Consider the following 18,719-nt stretch of genomic DNA (forward strand, 5'->3'; position numbering starts at 1 on the left):
CATGGTTAGCCGGTGATGCGAAACTATATGGCGAGCTAAAGATGGGCGGGATAGAAAAAATGCCGCAATGCACGGTTAAAAAAATGGGGGGGGGGGGGGGGGGGGGGTTAAGGAAAGCAAAGGCGCAGTAACCGTCTCACTTCTAGGTGGACACCTCAGCCAGGCATTGAGGGAAGAGTGAAAGATGAGGGAAAGAGGAGCAGTATCGGAGGACTCCGGAACAATTCGGCTACCTGGGGTTTTTTACCGTGCACTGACATCGCAGCGCACACCGGCGGCGCCTTTTGTGTTTCGCTTCCACCGAAGTGCGGCCTCCGCGGCCGGGATTGAACCCGGGTACTCTCAGTAGCCGAGCGTTCAGCGGAACGCCATGACCACTTGGAAATGGTTAAAGCGAAGAGGAAACGGCAGAATTTATTGCTGCCTCTCGGCCCATCGCCGAGAGGCAGCAATAAAGGCAGCAGAACGGCAGTTATTGGTTGTGCGTAAAGCGTTGTGGCCTCTGGACGGGTCAGGCGATTACGCTTTCGCCATTACCCCGCTCCACTCTGAGTGCGAGATCAGCCTCGCGTGTTGTTCAGTCACAGAGAGCACCTTCCACAAATAAGGGCAAACACTTGCATTTACGCACAAGTGCGAACGAAACTGGAGAATCCGTCATCAGCATCAGACATTATGCGCATCCTCTATTATGGCTCTGCAAACGTCCAAGATCGCTCAGTACGTTCGGTTCTATAATTCGCGTGGCAGATACCCCTCGAACCCTCCCTGTGGCGATGCACGGCGGCCGCTTTTAGCAACACTGAAGAAAGGGTTCTGTTGCGTTGTCTGCTTATGAGCGATGGAAGAACACACCTCCCTCTCCACTTTGTTTCTGAAAGCGGCCGCCACGTATCGCTGCAAGGAGGGTTCGGGCTATCTGCCACGCGCTCCCGTGTTCTTGTTCACATTGCTCATGACAGTACTCCCTTCTGCATAATGCATTTTGAGAATGATTATCAAAGCGAAAGCGTTAAGGAGCTCGTGTCGCAAAAAATCCGGCGTCGTTGACCGCGAGCGAAAAATCAACGAAAAATCCCAGGAAAAGCAACCTAGGAGGCCGGTGTGCCGCCTAGGTCACGTAACCTTGCGGCCTGATCACAACCTGCCCACCGGATTGCGAGCAAACTGCTCACCCTGGCGGGTGTTAAATTAATGATTAGTCGCGAGAGGTTGCTCGGTAAGAGCAACCTCTCCGAGTGCTCTTACCGCTTGCTGCCGTTGTCAGAAGGGGAGGGGACTTGGCGCCCGAAAGCATCTTGTCCCAGGGTCACACAACCCATCAGCCCATCATCATTCATACCCCACCCGCGCCACCGCTCCCGCACTCCCCCCCCCCCCCCCCCCCACTCCCACCCCCTCCCTCCTGCGCCAAGGTGGAACAGGAGAGACTTTCGGTAGTGGGTGAAGGCCCTTCCTGTGCACGGACGGCCGTCGTGCAGTATCGTTCCGAAGAGGCTATAGCTCATACGAAAGCGACCATGGTCACCACAGTGGCAGCCAGCCATCAGGATGACCGGACCTTTTCCGACAACTAGTGTCACAAAGGACGAAAGGACGAACATTAACTGTGTTGTGCGCAAAGTGACACAGAGTGTTCCCTCACAAACAGAACAAATCACAAGTGGCCGACAGCAAACGTTTAGGAATCTCTGCTTTCCATGCACACGTCGTAGCCGTTGCGAACGGAGCTCCTTCCGCCCTTTTGCGAGCACTTCATGAAGGCCGTGCAGTTATAAGCGGCAGAACAAACGAGAAGAAACTGGCTGCGACCTGGCAACGTATCGCACGGTCTGGTACGGTACACCTGGAAGCTGGTCAGCTACACGACAGAGAACAGCCTCTGGAAGAGGCTCTTCTCTTCATTATTCTTCGTTGCAGGTCGTCCTCGGCGTCGGGTCACGGCTTCGTCGGGTATGTGAATCGTGGGTAGGGCATATCGTCAAAGCTTTTCTGTGTGGCGGCGTCGTCTTGAAGGCGGCTCGCGTCGTGGTCGAGGTTGTCACTGTATGCCGCGTCGGCGTGTCTGGGGCGGCGTCTTTATTCGGCGTGGTCGTTGAAGGATCTTCGGCGTTTCGCTCGTGAGCAACCTCACCTCTGGAGGTTGCTGTCATTAGTTTACCCTGCGAGGGCTAGGAGATCTTCCTTGTACAGCGGCTGCGTACTTTCGGCGTGGCTACGCAAAGCGCGAGGATGACGGCGATGGTGAGCGCAAAAGGCTGTTCGGCGCATACTCCTCCCGAGGCAGGTACTCGTCGATTTCTTGCGGACGTTGACCGAAGCGTGGTCACAGGTGCGTAAGAAGCAAAACCACGAAGACCGGTACGGGAAGTGATGAAGAATATGGCCGACTTCACCGCAATGGAAGCACAGCTGGCGGTTGTCGGAAGTCCTTCAGGCGTCGCATTTCCTGGGTCTTGAGCGTAGTGTAGGCTGGGAGTGCGGGAGCAGTGCGGCGGCGTTCGGGAACAGCTGGTTCACGTCGAGAGAGCGCATTTAGGCTGTGTCGTTGTGGCTGAGGATTGCGTACTGCAGCTGCGTAGGTCATGGCGGCATCTTCATCTGGAGGCGCCGGTGATGGGGAGTCAAACGCATGCTGCACTTCTTCGCGGACGATTTCCTCAAGGGTCAATACTTGAGACTGGTTGGAAGATGGAATGCTCTGCCATCCGTGTTGGTTGTTGAGGGCACTTGGGGCTGTCGAGGGCAATGGTGGGCTCGTGCTTCCAAGGTTTTCTCAATGGTGGCTTCTTCACTGGTGAATTCAGCCACGGTCTTCGGTGGACTGCGGGTCAGACCACCTAAAAGTGCCTCTTTAGCACCACGTATCAAAAGCTCCACCTTCTTCTCCGTCATCTCAGGACCGACACGTCGAAAAAGGCGCTTCGTGTCTTCTACGTATGCGGTCACAGTCTCATTCGGGTGCTACATGCGCGACTGAGCTGAGCTCTTCCTATCCTGACGACGATTGTGAATGCCTTCAGGAACTCCCGCTTGAATGATTCCCACGTCGTCAGAGAAGCTTCGTGGTTTTCAAGCCAAATTCTGGCTGGTCCTTCCAGGGCGAAGAAAACGTGGCTCACTTTAGTCTGGTCATCCCAACTGTTGAATACGGCGACACGGTCAAACTGATCCCCATTCTTCAGGATCCTCGCCCGGTGAACCGCTGAACGTGGGCAGCAGTCGGGGCTGGAGCAAAATAATGGGTCTGGTGTCGAAGCCATGGTTGACGTAATAGTTGAGCAGTCCTTCTTTGCTCGCGTGCGATAAGGTATTCAGGTGAACGCCTATGGAGACGACGGCTACTTCGCCTTCGGTTGAGGCTTCGTATGCGGCTTTATCGTGATCTGCTTCTTCGATACGGCTCGAGCTACTTTGGCGGCTCCCAGGGGGTGAGGGCGACAAGGAAATTCGTTAGTACCTCCACCAAATGCCCCGTAGTCGTGACGGGAGTCCAGGCAGTGAGCAAGACAGCGAAAAGTGCTTCCAAATGTAAATTGTTTATTGGGCTCATCTGCGCCCACAATAAATTTAATCACTCGGCGGCGGCGAAAGCAACAAGCGTGCTCGGCGGTCTTCGAACAGAATGCCCACCGCTCTTGGCCGTGCTCAATTTAAAGTTGGTAGCGAACTCTCAAGGTACGAGTTACCGCAGCGTTCTGGAACAACGTAGAATCGCCTCCGCCTCGATGCGATCAATCGAGATAAATCTGGTCGCGTCTTGCATCACAAAAAAAAGCGCTAAAGCCACGTGCCAGCTTTGAAGAATGAACAAACAAACAGTGCAAAGATACGCGGCAATATGCTTGCCACCTCTGAGTGTGGCCAGCATCTTCTCAGCGGTTTGAAACGGATAAGCGGCTTTCACGGACGCTGAATTCCTCGTGCTACTGTAGTCGCCACACAGCCTTGATAGATGGAAAACTTTATTATGCGAGCGAGTTCGGACCGTGCAAGGTCTCAGGGCCACCGCACACAACCCAGGCTTTTTGCTGACAGCACCAAGGGTGTCGCCCTAGTCAGAATGTTGAACTGGTTGCAATATGCCCTGTTGCTCCAAACGATCAAACTCTTCCTGGACAGCTGGTCTGAGTGCAAGGAGAACCGATCGAGCTTTGCAAAAGCGTGGTGGGACTTTTGGGTCTAGCTCAGTGTGAACTGGTGGTGGTAGTGGTGGTGAAAAACTTTTATTCAAAGAGAGCTTGAGGGCTAAAAAACCATTCTGCATGGTCGGTATCCTTAGTCCGGGACACCGCACGACGAGGCTCCGTCTCGCGCCCGCTTGACCAGAGCCCTTTGGGACTCCAGCGTGGAGCAGTTGAGGAGGGTGGTCCCGTGTAGCTGGAGAGGTTTTCATCAAAAACACCTGCGTGCTTTTCTAGCAGGCAGTGCAGCGTTGTATGCTCGGAGCGCGTTTAGACTTTCGTTTGATTTACGCCTTGCAGACGGAGTGCACTGCACCGGTTACTGCCCAAAGGGTTGCAATGCAGTGGAAGAACGCAATCCTTAGACTTTGCCGAACTTGTGCTTGAGCAGTGCCAACGAGGCTCAAGTGCTCTCCTGACCCCGTGACAAGGTTCAAGCCTGACCACACTAGCGGTGCAGGTTTCGTAGGACAACTCCGATCGTAGGTCCTATACAAAATATCATATCGTCGGCTGTATGTAATTGGTCCAAATAGCTATAAAACTTTCCTATGCCTGCCTAGAGCTGCAGTTTCAGGCGGATATACTTTTCTATAGACAGCTAAAAAATTCAGGGGGCACTTTGACGGTCTAAAGTGAGTAGAGGCGAACGCGTTTTTGACTGCCTCTGTGGCACGGGTGACGTCACCACTGAATGACGTCACACAAGCAATGACCAATTACTAAGTAATGGCTAATTACTGATTAATGAATAAATGTTAATTAACTGCCAATTGATGACGCTTAAGCTTCGTCTTTACGAGTGGAACGCGACACCGTGTTGTAGCGCTGCGAGGGTCCACGGAACGCCACCACCCGTTCGGCGCGATGCCTTGCCCTTTGAACGCAACGCTTTTTGAGGAAACCTGAACCGCACCGTACAGGAAGTGGAAGTGAAAGAAGAAAGAGGGGCCGTAATGAAGAAAATAATTGTATGAAAGGAAAGGGAATACCGCAGGAACTGTCTCACATATCTCGGTGGACACCCGTCAAAAGCGGGACACCTCTGCTGACAAGCTACTTCTGACAGCCTTCTGTCGACAACGATGAGGCATTAAACGCTTTCGCCGTAAAAACAGCTGTATGGTTCTACAGCTCTAGTGGCATAAATTTCCCAGCAGCTGACAATAAGCAACGCTTTGGGTGCGTAATGACGCTTATAAAAGGCCATAGACCGACATAACTTTTTCCAAAGGCCGTTTCTGAGTGGGTGATGATTAGCGAAAATGCTGCACCATGCAGAGGCAACCCCGAACTGCGGCATCTTGCCGTTGACGAGTAGCGGCGCCACGAACTTTGGGCATGCTTGCAGGGCCTCTTGGGCGACTGTTACATGCTTCCATTATGGCCTGCAGGCTTAGGCTCGATTTGATGCGCAGCATTTCTGCGTCGCTTTTTCTTTGGGACGCAAGCTATTTCGATATGTCCGATTTTCTTGCAAAAGTTGCACGCAGAATTCCGGAATTTGCGGAATATGTGAATACAGTTTTCCCTCGGTTCTCCTACTCCCCGCCTCCGGGGTTCCTTCCTCATTGGGCACACCGGCGGTGTTTTTGTACCCGATGCCTGGTGAAACACGCTACTAGCTCGGCGAGTCGGAATCACTGGCTGTCAGCGGTGGGATGGAAGTCGAGTCGTAACAATGCCTACAAGCACAGGCAGGTGGCGTGAAAAAGCACTACGGGCAAAGAGTAATTAATATACAGTAAACTGGATAGGAGAAGGCACTGCCGTAGGTCTCTGAGACCGGCTTTATTTCTCAGCGCATCGAGCGGAGGCGAGGAAGCGCATCAGCCTTAGAGACTGCCGCCAAAAACTTCCAAATCTCGGAGGGCACAAGCCATGCCCGCAGCAGCTTCTTTTTTTTTTTTACTTTTGGACCGCCTTGATCCTCGCCCTTTCACAGAGGCCGAGATCCTCGGTCCGTGGCCACAACAGTCGACTGCCTTCCAGGCTTACAAGGCACTGTTTTGTTTTGAAGCGAAAAGCTTCACTACGCGGGTCAGAGCCGAGCTTCGCTCGAGCCGAACTGGTGAGTTATGCGCATGCGCGAAACCGAGTGACGTCACGCGCCACGCAGGGCGACGCCTCCATGCTGGGAACTTCGTAAACCCGGTCTGGGCCTATCATGTTCATAGAGATAAAGAAAACGATAAATGCAAGCACTGTGGGACGAGAGGGACCCACGACCACATAATCTGGGAATGCGCTAGCTCCCCAGGGACTAGCGAAAACAAATTGTAGAGAAACCTGGGAAGCTCTGCTGCGGAGCGGGGCCCCTGCTTCACGGCAACAAGCCATCCGCCTGGCGGAAGAAGCCGCGAGGAATCAAGACCATTTCATCCGCTTATAATCTCGGAGGTCCCGGCCGCCGTCACCAAGGCCTGCGTGCCGGGGCGGCCGGGGACGGGGAGTAGGGGGCTTCCTTATCTGGCGGAAAATAAAGTTATCATCATCATCATCATCAGGTGGTCGCTCTTCGCCGCTGCCACAGCGTTCACCGCAGCCGATTCCAACAAACGCGTTATCATCGTTTCCTAGGTTGCTGAAAGTGAGTGACGTAAGATCGCGTTGCGACTAAACGGGCTCTGCTCGCCTTGTTGTTTTTCCGTCTCCGCCATTTGCATCATTATGCGGCTCTCCAAACACGAGCCACGAATATTAAATCAAGCCTCCGGGAAGGGGGAAGATAATTTGCGCAACCCCTACGTCCCTTCCTTTCTTGTTTAGTTTCTTTTTTCCCGCGTTAAGTGGCCACAAGGAAGATAGAGCCACGGCGTATGCGAGATCAATGCCAGCGGCATTTAGCCCTCCCTCTGAGAAGGCGGCAGAAATAAACGCAATGAGGAAGAGGACGTTTCGGCGACAACCCCCTTCCCCTAAGTAGTAGCCGTTGTGTTGGATGTTGTTAGGCAAGCAGTAAAAAGTGGAAGGCGGTCAGGACAGTTAAGCAAACTGCGTGGGGGACGTTCGTGAACTCGGTAATGAACGGCCGAGGCATACGCGTGTGCGGCAGAAGGTGAGCGCAGCACTAAGGAGAAAGAAGTGAATGTAATGAAGCCAGTGCACTCATATACAGAAAAGATCCTAATCGCCATTCAGTGATTGTCGCCTGCAGCCACTTTGTGGCAGCGGAGTGGAATTAAGCACCGGAATGGACAAACACTTTTCCCCGCACTCTCCTCCGACTCGTCAGCCGAAAAAACGGCATGGCGAAGTGGCCGGGAAAAGCGTCGTCGCAACGTCATAGGGGGGAAGTCCAGCACCAACCGCTACGATCGGGGATCTCCAGTCGCGTGCTTGCAAATAAACAACCACGGTCATCAAATGGAACGAGAACACAAAAGCCCGGGCCATCACGGCTGCTGTTCAAAACGAGGGCGTTAGGGCAATGGAGAGAGAACGGGGCTTGAGGGCGCCGTTGCGGTAGCTCAGTGAGGAGGAGAGAGATATATATAAGGCCCTTTAATGAAAAATCAAAAATGGCAGCCAGTGCATAAGCACTGACGACACGCACTTATCTGCGTTATAAACGAGGTTGACGGGAGAGAGAGAGAGACGGTAGCAAACGCCTACAAAAAACAGTTCTTAAAGAAAGCAAATGTGCTAGAAAATGCGGTAACGGGCGCAAAACTGAGGTGAATACATTTCAAGGGGAAGGGGGAAAGGTAAAAGTTCACTGCGACGACCCGTATTGGGAGAACGCGAAAGCATTGAAGCTTCCTCGGGACTGGTCACCTCTCTTTGACTCTCTTTATCATTTTCTTGTTTGTTAATTAATTTAACTACTGAATTTGCGTAATTATCTTATTCAATAATTAAAAATCGATCTATTTACAATGATTATACCTTCTTTTATCTTCATCAACCTTTTTGGATTTTCCAAATTTGGCGCCGTGGTTGCGTTCCCGTCCACTTACTACATCCCCGTCCAGCCTAATCAACCGTCCAATGGTTTTTGCTGATAATTAACTAAATTATTTTCGTCAATGAAACTTTTTTGTTCGATTAATTATCACTCATCAAATAGATTTCAATTCATTCCAAATTTTATTTTCACTCCTTTGCCTAATTTTCCACTATTTTGTCGTCCACGGCTGTTTTCCCGTTCACTCACTATATCGACGTCCGCGCTACTGCGGTGTTTTTCGACATTTTTGGCTCTGGTTGTAGGGTAGCCAACTGGGCATCGCCTAGTTAACCTCCCTGCCTTTCCGTCCTTTTCTCTCTCTCTCTCTCTCTTCTGAGAACGTCACAACTGCTGCGGACATGTTTTGCGGACACGTTTTGTCCACATGACCCCGCTGACATAGCCTAGCAATTCCTTCGCATTAATAAAAGATTTTGCACATTGTCCCAATGTCCTGCAGAGAGGCAAATGCAGATGGGCAAACAGAATGTATGGCGCTTCTGGAAAGGCACGGCTGCAGAGGCAGCCAATGAGGGTTCTTCATGTTAGACTTGTAGCACGGTGTCAGAGGCCAGACCTTATTCGCTGCTCCTTGCGCTTCTCTCGAACACGGACAGATGGCGCAACACGATGGGGTCTTGTCTAGTCGCAGAGCTGCGGCGGCCGTAGTGCAGGTGTTGCGCGATCATCCGATACCGCGGCGTGTACGTGGACTGAAGTACGGCAAGGCACAAAAGGATTGAAACTGCTGTCGACACCGAATAATTTTAGGCGACTTCGTGTTTTACTTGCTGAGACTGCGTGAATAGGTGGAGCAGCAGCGAGGACGCTGCCCTGTGATTCTTCCGAGCGCGTTATCGAAATGTGCTCACTGCCAATTTTTTCGTTCATCCGCACGACTGCTGAGAGCACAGTTAACTATACCGACTCTGAAATATAAAAAATGGCAGTGGTTTAGCTCTGGTTAAACCTGGTTGTGTTGCGAAATCAACGGCTGCCTGGCTGCGCTTAGGATTCGCTTGTAGTTAGGCGTTTAGGCGTTTTGGCTAAGCTCTATTATTATTACACGAAGCGAGCTCCGGCGACGGCGGCGCCATCTGGCGAAGCGCGGCGGCGGCAGCTGCTGCGGTTGCTAGGCGACGGCTCAAGGTCATTTGTGGAGTCGCCGCCACCGCGGAAGTGCGGCCACGCTAAAGAGGCGAAACGGTGGGCGTAGTGTTGCTTTTGCGACGAAAGGCCGGCCGCAACCCGCATGGCCCCAGATTTGGGCCAAAGAGCCTACAGATGTACTATCGGGCCGGAATGAAACGCGAACACGGGAACGCGTGGCCTGTGGCTAATTTTGGTACAGCGCGCGCCGTCTAGCAACGTCCGCGATAAGCTGCTGACGTGTGCACTGGGTTGGTGGCTTCTTCCCCAGTCGCCCTGTGTGCAGGTATTGTGCCTAGAACTGCAGCCTTCGCTCGACTTGCCGCGGTTTGGCAATCCCCGTCTAGCTCTAGCATGGCGCTAGCCGTGTTGCTTCGATAACAACACTCGCCACTCCACGATCTAGGCGAGCGGGATGACGTTGCGGTTTTCTCTTTCTTTGATGACCGCGTTATCTCTCAGCGCGATCTCTCGGCCATTAGACTGCCGGATGACCTCTGGGATAAACGTGCTAGTGACGGCCGCTTCGGCATGATGTCTGTGTTTAATTTTTGCATCACATACATTTCAGTAAAACTTCATTTGTGCAATATTTGCGCAATTCACTTGCTTGTGCAATTTCAGTTGTGCTGTGAATAAAAGAGTGAATTAATTAAGAGTCAATAAAAACTAAATTAATTTGGGAAACTTTTTTTACGGCACCTCAGTGGCTTTGGCAAGTGGCTTTTAATTCCAATGTCGCGGGCTCGATCCAGGTGGCGACGGTCGTATATCAATTAAGACGAGATACAAAACCGCCCGCACGCTGTGCGATGTAAGCGCACTTTAAAGAAACCTAAGTGGTCTAAATTAAATTGAGCCCTCTACTACGGCATCCGTCATAGTCTCTGCGACATTTCAGAACGTTTAACTAAAATTGTCGCATTTTTTTTACGCATACGCACAAGAAAGATCGACCTGAGCCTTCGACATCCTGCCGAAGCAGATATCGCTTGCACGATCATAACCGACCTCATTGGGCAGTCAAGCTTCATCACTGCACTGAGAAGTAACGCGGTGGTTACGAGGAGCAAAAACCACATCGTCACCGATGTGGCTGGGGCCATGCCGGTGCTAGACGGGGATTGCCAAACTCGGCAAGTCGAGCAAAGGCTGCATAGGGAAGAAGCCACCAACCCAGTGCACACGTCAGCAGCTTATCGCGGACGCTGCTAGACGGCGCGCGCTGTACCAAAATTAGCCACAGGCCACGCGTTCCCGTGTTCGCGTTTCATTCCGGCCCGATAGTACAGTCACGAGTAAAAAATAATAGCACAAATCACTGGCGATCAGTATTGTGATATCTCACAACGTGGCGCTGCGATTCACAGACCTGCCTATCGGGCCGTTTTCATGTGTGCAGCATGGGGGGGGGGGGGAAGAAAGCTTTATCAAGCGTGCCACTGCCCGAGCGTCAAAGTGCCGACCCTACGTGACTGTGCATGAGGCATTTATTTTGGCTCGGTTATCATCAGCAAAGATAGCTTCTTTTTATTTCTGTGTTTTTGATGTCCGTGATGGTTTGTCAAAAGGAACTCGCGGGAATAATAGGCTGTTTAAAAAAAAAAGAGAGAGGGCGAGACAGAAAAATAAATTTTGCTTGGCCGTGACAGTCCGCTGAACCCCCCTAATACTGTAGAATGGGAACGGCCGGGCACTCTCGTTATCAGTCTCTTCGTCACCCGTAGCGCCATGCGTAGTCATTCCGGCGCTGCGGTGTTCCGTCATGTGCGCTAATCTTTTCTACTCGCGACTGTACATTCAGACATTGCTTGAACAGTGTAATGCGCCGGCGCTGTGAGAGGATGCCTGTCGTCTAGAGGACACAGTTAACTTCGGCCAACTGCGGTTCTTTAATGTGCAGAGAAACCTCAAGGACGTTTCTGTATTTCGCCCGCATCACAAATATTGCCTCCGCAGCCAGGAATAGAACCCGCGCTCTTGTGCTACGTTGCGGAACGTCTCCACCGCTACAAGAACGAACAGCAGGGAAATGTTTAAGCACTGCCGGGCACAGTAACGTGTTGGCGTAGAGGCGAAGCTTCTTGAGGCCTTTACAGGGGGGTGGGTATCGGCCGAAAGAGGTTTGATACAGGAGAGAGATCTCCCGAAAAGTAATAGCCGGATTGAAATGAGGAGCCGGATCAGACAGCGGGAGAGGCGATGCCCGGTGGTTAAGCGCGCGGGCGGTAGCGTCCGCTACCTTATTTCCCTCTATCCCCGCATGTGCTGGGGCCCTGATGATGGTGCGCCGGGTTGGGAAACCCCGGCACTCACATCTATGTAAAATTTGGAAGGCACGATCTGGAATTTGTCCCTGTTCCAAACTGCGGCAAGCTCTCATTGAGTCTGTGATAATGACTCGGGACGCTGTATCCGCGGCTGCAAGTGTGATAGCAACTTCCTCCGCGGATGCAATGTTGGGGGCACGGAAGGCGAGGCCCTGAACTGGGTTGTTTTGGTGGACGACGGCAGCCGTGTACCAACCCCCATGGTGTGGACCGGCCGCGTCCGTGTAAAATACACCTGGTCGAGCACCATACTGCTCGGAAATGGCCTCCGCTCGCGCGAGGCGGCGGCCATCATGGGCATCCTTTGTCATATTATTCGGGAGGGGGGAACCTGCAGGGCGAAGCGCCAGGCCTCGGACAGGGATACCCGCTTCTGTTGGGTTGTGTAAGTGATGTGGAGGCGGGTTAGAAGTAGAGATGTAAAATTTAAAGAAATTTTGAATGGCTTGAAAAAAAAAAACCTTTTTGAAGGATTTTTTTTTTCATGAAAAATTGGGAATTTCGCGAAACATGGCAAAAACAGAGAATAATAACGCTGCGAAGTTCAGGCAAGTATGCATATATAAATGCCATATTTGTGAAACGAACTTCTTGTTCTACTGCACCGAGAAAGGCAACATGAAAACTGACCTATAAGTCAGTCCATATCGGACTCGGAGTCACTGTCGCTGGATGCGGCACTACGCGCAGCAACATGGATTGAAACTGTTCCACTGTACGCGCACAAGCTTTCGAATGCGTTCTCCTGAAATCCTTTTGCGAAGCCTTGTATGCACGTTTAAGAAATGTGACCAGTTTCGTTCGCAGCTGGCGGATGACGGTTTTATACGCAGCAGTCGGCAAGCCAGAGGAGTTAGCGGATGGTTGGTGCAAAGGCCTTGACACCAGGTAGATGGCGCCACGTGTTACAGTACATTAGATGGTAGTGAGAGTACATCTCGCTTGATCTCGCTTACCCAACCTCTTTCGCCAACAAGCTAGGCTTGTATTTGGCCTAAGCTGTTTTGTGCCGTGTGTGTCGCGCTGCAGAATTTTCAGTCACTTTTTTCTACTTCAGCCCCGAGTTCATGTATTAAAGGTGTGCTGTTAAGTCCAGCCTGGAGTCTCGAAAGCAGAAGACTGAACAGCCGCAACCGTAGCACAATCGGTAGATCACCGGACGCGATATTCGTAAGTTTAGATCCCACCGGCGGAATGTGGTTATTTTTTCTTGTGCTTTCTGATCTTTCAGCGACAAGACAGTTACACTATTATTTTATCATTGATCAACAGCACAAATTTAAAAAAAAGATAGAAACATTCCCGCCCTCCTCGGTTTTGGTGGCTGTAGACTTCCTTCGTAAGTATGTCATAACGAGCTCTCCTTTCCCTTTCCATGACTGCTATCACAGGAATGCATTACAGCGGCAGAAATCTCTGGAATTCTGCTAGGCCGCCCACTGAGGGAGCATCGGAATCTACGCACCTTGCTGAAGCAGCTGAACGTGTAGGAGTTGCATGATTCGCGTGGTTTAATAAACGCACCGCAGTTCACTGAACACTGGAAAAATGGGACACGGCTGAGACCAGCCAAGGCAACGAGACAGCGTCGCGCAGTCGCGAACAAAATGCTGATGAGCTGAGGGGAAAAATGCTAAGGGATGAAACGCAAAAGCTCGGCGTAGCCAAGCGCTGCTGTTGCAAGCCATCTGGCTGTCACTCGACGCAAGTTCGACTGAATTACGGCTTCGCAGCACAGCTGTGAAATAAAACTACGCCAGACTGCACCTAGGTCGGACTACAAGCGACTCGATCGTTGGCCTCGTGGCGTCTGAGCTGCTTCCGCTCGAAACGAAATGCAAGGACTCACTACAAATCGAAAGAAAAACAAAAAGAAATCAACCAAAACTGTCACCACCACCCAATCTCGCTCGCATACTCGTCAAAGCAGCCACCACCCCGGATGTAAAAACGCGCTTTACCTGCTAGCATTCTTCATAATAAGCCTATCAAGCGTAACTCCGATAACACTCATTTCATTTTATGCAGTAGTGATAGCGGTCTCTCTCGACACGAATCGCCCCACTCATCTCGCAACAGCACTTCAATATCTATATCGGGATGATCCTCATAGGGTCGCACATGCGTACACACAACGAATATACAGGGGTAAGTTGTTGAGCTAGTTGGTGACGACATCCCATGACTAGACAGCGCGACGAACGGGTCAGTGAAGAAGGAAATACGCAGGGAAAGCGTCCCTGCGTGTTTCCTCCTTCATTGTCCGTTCGTCGCGCTGCAGAGCGAGGATATGCCACCATAGCGAGGATAAAAACATGCTCCCGCGCCGCGCGATCGGTATACTCTCTCCTCCTCCCTTTCCTCCCCGCCTCTACCTATTTTCCTCCTCCCTACCGGCACGCCGGCAGTAGTGGTGGTGACAACTCACCAGTCACAGGCCCGTGCATCTTTCCTTTTCTTTCAACCACTTACTTCTACAGCGCGATCGGTTATCGAGCAAAAGGGTGCGCCGCCTCGGCGTCTGCAAAAGCGCAACGCAAGTTGTCGGTGCACGCTACATCAGAGGAAGGAGGCCGCTTTCTACTCAGGAAAGGAAGAGCGCGCGATAGTGATAGCAACAGCGGCAGCATCCGGATGCGCATCATTGCATCGCCCCACCGGGCCCCAGCGCACGCACGTTTGGGCGAGAGCGCGAGCATCTTCCAAAGCTGTCTTGATGACAAACGCTTCGTTGCGGTGCCAGGCCCGGACGGTTACGATGATCAAGCACGGATTCCGAACTAGGAATCGTGAACCGAGGTGCTGGCGAGGACGACTGCGCCGACCGAGCTAATCTTGCAAACACGGGGTGTTTACGCTTCCAGCGGGTGTCAGTTGAGTGCTGGTCACACAAAAATATCTTACTATATATGTCTGGAAATCGCTTTCACAGCGAGAAGGAAACGAAAGAAAATACTGCCACGAAGCATGCAACAGAAGCCACGCGACAACGTCGAGTACTTACAGCGGCCAGAGGAAAACAAGCAGCTGTCAGAGGCCGACGACCGACGATAATCCCATAGAAAGGAGTCGAGAGGGTTGCTAGCAAGCGACGAGACGGGGCGCGCGCAATCGTCGACGGCAGCAGACTTCCTAGCTGCTGATGCTGCGAGCCGGAAAGGCCCCTCGCGCGACACAACAGAACCGTCGCGGACTGCTGGTCCACCGCACAAATCGACAAGCACGGCAAGCGGGCGGGAACGCCAACGACCACGACGGCTGCTGCGAGTTCACGGCGGCGGGGGCGAGGAGGAAGCGGGTGGTGGTGGGAGAGGGCAAATGTGGCTCAGCGCCCCTGGCGGAGCGGCGCTGGACCTTTTTGCGCCGAAGGTAGCCGAGCGAGGCGACATCGCACCGTTCCTGGCAGGCGCCGCCGCTGCTGGTGGTGTGCGCGGGTGAGTTTTGCAGGCAGCCGTGCGTTTCGCTTTTCCTTCTTCCTTCGGTGCCTGGAAACAAAAAAAAAAAAAAGAAGAAAGCTGACACTTGCTAAGGGCTGCTGGTATGGGCAGCTGAGAATTTCAAACGCCTATCATAGTTTTTTTAGCGCTGTACAAAACAGGACGAACACAGAAACAAGACAGGCGCTCCAATTTCTACTTATCTCCTCGTAGAAGGTGAGAGAAGACAGGTGCCAGAATAGAGCACAAATAAAGCGCACAAAAGCTATCAAGTTAAAAAATTACCGACGATTACGTTACTTCCTAATGCGAAATTTGAGCGCAGCAAATAAGCTGTTTCACCTTTTCGATAGATTGAGGCAAAGAAATCGAGCAACACATGTATGCGCTATCACAGAATTTTTTTTTTTTTCACTCGTATTCGCAATTTCGGCTCGGGCGGTGCACATATACAGATCCGCCGCCACCGATCTGGCTCTCTGATTGCCACCGCACAGGGGTTGCATTGGAGGAGGAGCGAAGAAAGGAATTAAGTTCGAGCCGGCGCTTTGACAACCGGAGACTCGCAGGAAGAGGGGGGAGGGGGGCGGCGTGTACACCCAGCGGCAAACGATGGGGGCAGAAGCGCGCGCAGCAAGCGGACAACACGATAAAGGGAGGAGGGAAGAGATAGCAGCGACTGACTGATGCCGCTGACGCCGATAGCGCTGGGGGGATGAAAGGGGGGGGAGCTGGTTACGAGGCCGACGACAACGCCGACGACGACGCGAAACCCAGGAACGGACGCCAAAGAGCTGCGCTCTAAAAAATGGCCTAGCTGCTTTCGAGCATTGGAAGACGTCCTGCAAAGAAATGACGAGCACGTACGCAGAAACATGAAAAGCGCTAAGCAGGACGCTATACAGCGCTTATCCTCGGAAAACACTACACAAACTATTAGGGGCGCACGAACAGTACTTTTTTTTTTTTTTTCCAAAACGAATCGAATACGAATAGTTTGCCTGTGCTACCGAATCGGGTGCGAATCGAGTATTTCTACAAATATTGGCTACTATGAATAACCGTTCAAAACGAGCATTCGTGCGAAATATCGAAGCGCTAGCGACGGCGTTGTAGCTTACGGAAATATACCTGCTAAAAAACACATTCAGAATATTAACTTGATGACCGCCAATTTATGCGAACCCCTCAGGGGCGCCCGCAAAGTGCATATGTTGGTGAGTTGCGACACCACGGCCGGGTTCCCGAGCATCACAGCATCCACGTCGTTCACAGCGAAGCCGAAGAAAAACCAGCAAGCATGTTACGATCATTTGTAGTAGCAAAGTGTAGTATATCTTAAGCCTTCGGCTTAAGATATAACTGAAACGACAGGTGGGGGGACCTTTTGATTGGACTCAAATAAAATGCCTACCACGCAAAGAGTTCCCAAGTATAGTATCCATAGGGGACATCCCTGCCACAGTAGCTGCTCACAGGTCACTGAACACCGTTCGTGGTGTGTTCCTGAAAAGCGATTTTATACGAGGTCTGTTAGAAAAGTATCCGACCTTTGGCTGAAGAAAAAAAAAAAGACATAACTGGAGCGTTGGAAACCTAATCACCTTCAAAGCAGTCTCCTTGGGACTCCACACACTTCTCCCAGCGGTGCTGCCACAGTTGGAAGTATTCCGAAAAGGCCTCTTTCAGAGTGGAGTTTAGCTCAGCTGTCGTTGCAGCCATAATGTCCTCTCTTGTCTGAAATCGCGCTCCTTTCAATGGCCTCTTGATTTTGGGAAACAGCCAGTAGTCGTAGGGGGCCATATCAAGAGAGTAAGGAGCCTATTGAACTACAGGAGTCAGGTTTTCGCCAAAAAAGTCTGAATCAAGTGAGAGGAATGTGCAGGAGCATTGTCATGATGGATGCGCCAATTTCCTGTTGACCTCAACTCCGGCCTCTTGCGCCACACAGCACCACTAGGCGACGGAGGACATCCCTATAGTACTCTTTGATCATTGTTTGACCCTGTAGGGTGCGTGCTCGTGGTGTACCACACAGAGGGAGTCAAAGAAAGCAGTCAGCATCACTTTCACATTGCTGCGCACTTGGCGGGCCTTCTTTGGTCTTGGTGACGTGGAATGCTTCCACTGTGACGACTGGGATGTGGTTTCCGGGTCGTATCCGTACGCCCAAGACCCGTCACCAGTGATTATGGTGTTGATGAAGTCGGGGTCACTGTTTGTGGAGTCCAGCGTGTCCTGTGAGACTTCCACACGAAACTGCTTTTGCTCCACCGTGAGCAGCTTCGGCGCGAATTTCGCCGCAACTCTCTTCATGGCCAAATCTTCGGTGATAATGGAATGCGCAGAAAAAGTGCTGATGTCCACCTCTTCCGCAATTTCTCGGATAGTCACACGACGGTCCCGCATCACCACAGCGTTCACTTCGGCAATGACCTGGCCATTTAGGCATGTTGATGGCCGACCGGAGCATGCCTCGCTCTCCACCAATGTGCGGCCGTCTTTTAACCAGTTGTACCACTGCTTAATCTGTGTGCTGCTCACAGCATCGTCACCGAAAGTCGTCTGAATATTCCGAATGGTTTTCATTTGGCTGTCGCCTCGTTTCTGGCCAAATTTGATGCATTAACGCTGCTTCTGTCGCTCCGCCATTTTCCTTCCAATAAAAAACCGACGAGAGCACTGCGCACTACCTCACTCAAACGCTGCGTCAGAGCGACTGACGCTATTGTCAGGCGGGAAAAAATTTGTGCATGTGCACGAAGGTTCAAGGTCGGCTGATGTAAGCTCACTTGTTTCATATCCATCAGGTGTTCGCAAAAAAAAAAAAAAAAAGGTCGGATACTTTTCTAACAGACCTCGTATATCTGACAGAGAAGGAAATGTTGGAAGGTCCGTGACCAGGGTGTCACCGATGTCCACAGAATTAAAATCAGGAAAGAAATCTGTACAAAGCCCCTAGTCATCACGTTTAACTGGTGGGAGAACACTCTAACCCGATTAATCACGGCTGACATCGTTCCAAGCCGCCGCGCCACACCCTGTGATTGCGCGCGCTATCGAGCGCACGCTGACCACGGCGAATGGTAGCGCGCGAGATCACGGAGTGGGGTGCGGCGGCTTTGAACGAAGTCAGCCGCGATTAGCCGGGGGAGAACGCATTTATCCCCCTATTACAACCCCACAAACTACAGCACACTCTCTGTTTCAATAGATGTAGGATACCTGAATATAAATGTCCACCGTTACATTTCAAATCCGCGTCGCTGTTTCAACTGTCAAAAGTTTCTTCATGGCTCATAAAGCTACCGCGGCCACAAAACATGTGCCAGATGTGCGTCAAAAGAATATCCTACCGAGAATTGTCAAGCGCCACTGCACTGCGCAAACTTTGAAGGACACCTCACCTGATAAAGGTCTTGCCCAACATGGAAGACTGAAAAAGAAGTCATCACTATCAAGACAAAGGAAAACTTCTCATACTAAGAAGCGCGTATGCGACGTTCACACACCATTGAAACATTCTCTATCCCTGCAAAAACAAACTTCGCCGATGTGGTCCGTCGGCGCGGTACATGACACCAAGCTTGGGCACCTGTCCAGTCCACACGCAGTGAGCCTGTGGTAGGGCCATCCATGCCCATGGTTGGAGCAGCCAACACTACTCCAC

At 51.7% G+C, this 18,719-nt stretch overlaps 1 protein-coding gene across 1 annotated transcript in view; it reads right to left on the reverse strand.

Annotated features, from left to right (window-relative positions):
* The window catches only part of LOC149371709 (uncharacterized), a 59,185-nt gene extending 44,294 nt beyond the window's left edge, over positions 1-14,891 (reverse strand). The window contains exon 1 of the mRNA XM_089565975.1: positions 14,617-14,891. The gene's annotated coding sequence lies outside the window, so the exon portion shown is untranslated. The remainder of the gene's footprint in view (positions 1-14,616) is intronic.
* Positions 14,892-18,719: the final 3,828 nt, after the last annotated feature.

This window comes from Amblyomma mixtum, chromosome 1 (assembly GCF_055824585.1).
Source record: "Amblyomma mixtum isolate Tamu chromosome 1, ASM5582458v1, whole genome shotgun sequence".
Classification (NCBI taxonomy): Eukaryota; Metazoa; Arthropoda; class Arachnida; order Ixodida; family Ixodidae; genus Amblyomma; species Amblyomma mixtum.